Source organism: Fundulus heteroclitus, chromosome 2 (genome assembly GCF_011125445.2).
Source record: "Fundulus heteroclitus isolate FHET01 chromosome 2, MU-UCD_Fhet_4.1, whole genome shotgun sequence".
Taxonomy (NCBI): Eukaryota; Metazoa; Chordata; class Actinopteri; order Cyprinodontiformes; family Fundulidae; genus Fundulus; species Fundulus heteroclitus.
The window spans coordinates 5,457,498-5,461,733 of NC_046362.1; the positions used below are offsets into that span (position 1 = coordinate 5,457,498).

The following is a 4,236-nucleotide window of genomic DNA, read 5'->3' on the forward strand; positions in this document are numbered from 1 at the left end:
GTGGGAGGCGTCGCTTCGACACGTTGTGGAGGCGTCGCTTGACACGTTGTGGGAGGCGTCGCTTGACACGTTGTGGGAGGCGTCGCTTGACACGTTGTGGGAGGCGTCGCTTGACACGTTTGTGGGAGGCGTCGCTTGACACGTTGTGGAGGCGTCGCTTGAAACGTTGTGGGAGGGCGTCGCTTGACACGTTGTGGGAGGCAGTCGCTTGAACACGTGTGGGAGGCGTCGCTTGACACGTTGTGGGAGGCGTCGCTTGACACGTTGTGGGAGGCGTCGCTTGACACGTTTGTGGGAGGCGTCGCTTGACACGTTGTGGAGGCGTCGCTTGACACGTTGTGGGAGGCGTCGCCTGACACGTTGTGGGAGGCGTCGCCTGACACGTTGTGGGAGGCGTCGCCTGACACGTTGTGGGAGGCGTCGCCTGACACGTTGTGGGAGGCGTCGCCTGACACGTTGTGGGAGGCGTCGCCTGACACGTTGTGGGAGGCGTCGCCTGACACGTTGTGGGAGGCGTCGCCTGACACGTTGTGGGAGGCGTCGCTTGACACGTTGTGGGAGGCGTCGCTTGACACGTTGTGGGAGGCGTCGCTTGACACGTTTGTGGGAGGCGTCGCTTGACACGTTGTGGGAGGCGTCGCTTGACACGTTGTGGGAGGCGTCGCTTGACACGGTTGTGGGAGGCGTCGCTGACACGTTGTGGGAGGCGTCGCTTGACACGTTGTGGGAGGCGTCGCTTGACACGTTGTGGGAGGCGTCGCTTGACACGTTGTGGGAGGCGTCGCTTGACACGTTGTGGGAGGCGTCGCTTGACACGTTGTGGGAGGCGTCGCTTGACACGTTGTGGGAGGCGTCGCTTGACACGTTGTGGGAGGCGTCGCTTGACACGTTGTGGGAGGCGTCGCTTGACACGTTGTGGGAGGCGTCGCTTGACACGTTGTGGGAGGCGTCGCTTGACACGTTGTGGGAGGCGTCGCTTGACACGTTGTGGGAGGCGTCGCTTGACACGTTGTGGGAGGCGTCGCTTGACACGTTTGGGAGGACGTCGCTGACCACGTTTGGGAGGCGTCGCTTGAAACGTTGTGGGAGGCGTCGCTGACACGTTGTGGGAGGCGTCGCTTGACACGTTGTGGGAGGCGTCGCTTGACACGTTGTGGGAGGCGTCGCTTGACACGTTGTGGGAGGCGTCGCTGACACGTTGTGGGAGGCGTCGCTTGACACGTTGTGGGAGGCGTCGCTTGACACGTTGTGGGAGGCGTCGCTTGACACGTTGTGGGAGGGCGTCGCTTGACACGTTGGGGAGGCGTCGCTTGACACGTTGTGGGAGGCGTGAGTCTCTTGACACGTTGTGGGAGGCGTCGCTGACACGTTGTGGGAGGCGTCGCTTGACACGTTGTGGGAGGCGTCGCTTGACCCGTGTGGGAGGCGTCGCTTGACACGTTGTGGAGCGTGTGGGAGGCGTCGCTTGACACGTTGTGGGAGGCGTCGCTTGACACGTTGTGGGAGGCCGTCGCTTGACACGTTGTGGGAGGCCGTCGCTTGACACCGTTGTGGGAGGCGTCGCTTGACACGTTGTGGGAGGCGCGCTTGACACGTTGTGGAGGCGTCGCTTGACACTTTGTGGAGGCGTCGCTTGACACGTTGTGGGAGGCGTCGCTTGACACGTTGTGGGAGGCGTCGCTTGACACGTTGTGGGAGGCGTCGCTTGACACGTTGTGGGAGGCGTCGCTTGACACGTTGTGGGAGGCGTCGCTGACACGTTGTGGGAGGCGTCGCTTGCACGTTGTGGGAGCGTCGCTTGACACGTTGTGGGAGGCGTCGCTTGACACGTTTGTGGGAGGCGTCGCTTGACACGTTGTGGGAGGCGTCGCTTGACACGTTGTGGGAGGCGTCGCTTGACACGTTGTGGGAGGCGTCGCTTGACACGTTGTGGGAGGCGTCCCATTCCACTTCATTGGTTTCTATTTGGACTTGGTTGGGGAGGAAAAACAAAACAAAATAAAAAAAACTAAAGTCAAGTCAAATCACCAGTCACTTTTGTCCAAATTACTTTTAAATGTCAATCATTAGCCATTTAGAACTCATTTACCTTTCATCAAATTAGAATCCATAGACTGGAGTAAAGCAAGTTTCTTTACAGAAACTTCATTTTGGGAAAAGGCTGAAACAAAAATTCACATTGATTACAGAAGTAAGCTTGGTTAATTATTAGCATACCCACACCATTTTTTTTGGAGCTTACCATTCCCAATCCTCTGTGGCTCATAGTGTACTCCTCCATTCTGATCAATAGGCAAACAAGTCCCTGTGAATATAATTGAATATTTGTGTTTCATAGCATTAATCCACAAATATAGCTAGTCATGACCAGACACTTAAGCTACACAAACAATGTTATACTTCTAATAAGGAAAATACACAAACCTTTAAGCCACAATGCGACTGCACAAAAGCCCAGAACCCAAATTCCTCCCATGGTTCCTGCCACAACTGAAAATGTAACCAACACCAGAGGCTTAAATAGAGCTTTCTGCAGGTGCTACAGCTGTGGATCATCAGCTCTTAATTGTCTGTATCTCTGAAAACCAAACTCATTCAGTGTTCATTGAGGATTCAGGCCATTCTTTTCATGACTGTAGTCTAAGTTTTTATACATTATTCATGCTTTCTTTAGCATGTTCTCTTTAGCAATTCTGATTAAAGACCATTTTGCCTTTATGCCATTTGTGTGTCCATGAGTGTCAAGAGAAAGAAGTAGAAATTTAATTCTAACAATGTTTTATTTGACCATTTAGTGCTTTTCTCTCATTTCAGCCAACCGTTTTTTGGGGGAAAGGTTATCTTCATTGATTTTCTCAATTGTCTCCATAATAGCATTTTCACAATAGTAATATTAAGAAAAGTGATTCTGGGTTTTCCCTTTTCTGAACCTGACTTTCTATATTCAGAACCATAGTCACTGGAGAAAATTGCAACCGAGGCAGCAAGAGGTTATGAGTAATTAGATCAATTCCACTTTATCTGTCTTTGTCTAGTTCATGCTGTTCCAATTAATTTCACATGGAATTACAAAAAATCTTTAAAAAAAATCTATCCATCTATTCATCCATTCTTCCATCCAGCCATTGTCGCTTTCTTTACAGAGATTAGTTTGACAGATTAAACAAGTCTAGGGCAATCGAGACACCCCTCTCTCTAGTGGCTATACCAAACTCGTTCTGGGGAATCCCAAGGTTTTTTTTATGTTAACAGGGATTCTTTGCTCTCCAGTGACTCCTGGATCTGTTCTTGGTTTAGAGACTACTGTCATTAAAATAATATCTAAGTAGAGCAACAGTTGCTCTGCTCTTATCTTCTTTTTAACCTCAGCTGTTCCTAGCCTACCTTTAAAGCTGATTCTAGCCACCCTCCCCTGCAGGACAATGCAGTTTATTACGGTCATGTTTAATAAATTTATACTTGGGGTATTTGAGAGAGGCAAACTCAGTTAATTCCCTGTGAGCGATAGACCTGTGCCCTTTTAACATTTTAATAGTCAGATTTCCAGATTCTTTAAAACAGAACTGGTATCACTAAGCCTAACATACGAGATCACTCTAATAAGTACTACAAAGCTTGCTATAAACTTGTTAAATCACTCTAGGGCTAGGGCAATTGGTAGGTGGACATTGATGAAAAGTAGGTGGACCTAAAAGGTCCACTAACAATGAGAAGGAAGAAAGCTGGCCACAAGTTAAAAAAAGGAAGTGAATGCATAAATAAATCACTGAATTTATTATCACAATGTATTTAAACCGACCACCTGGACATGATGCATTGACTACAGTTGCTTGTTTATGGTAGTCTCACAATAAGCTGGCCAGTATAAGTAAAAGGTGAGGCAGCAAGCTCTACAGTACATTTCTCTGCATACATGATGAAAACAATCTTTTTCATTCAACCAAGACATTTGGTTCTGACAGGAGATGAGCCAGGATTATCTGAAATACTAATAAAATAATGTCAAAAGATTAATAATGTTGAAATAAATAATTCACTTGCATTTATTTGACATTCATTTATATCATTGGCATTGTCACAATCAAACCTGTTTTATTACAGCTGAGCAACTTATCGCATGTCTTCTCTAGTATTTTGATTATCATGGGCATGGATGGCACCAGTGATGGGAGATTAATAGTGACCCCCGGTAAGGCCAGCCTGACACCATGTCTCTGCTGCTCCCAACAAGTCCGA

The 4,236-nt window shown here is 48.7% G+C and overlaps 1 long non-coding RNA gene across 1 annotated transcript; it reads right to left on the reverse strand.

Annotated features, from left to right (window-relative positions):
- Positions 1-1,884: 1,884 nt before the first annotated feature.
- On the reverse strand, positions 1,885-2,486 carry LOC118565038. The gene is made up of 4 exons (XR_004932132.1): positions 2,425-2,486; positions 2,243-2,305; positions 2,090-2,161; positions 1,885-1,970 (listed from the first exon to the last, which is right to left on the reverse strand). It is a non-coding gene; the product is annotated as an uncharacterized LOC118565038 (long non-coding RNA).
- Positions 2,487-4,236: the final 1,750 nt, after the last annotated feature.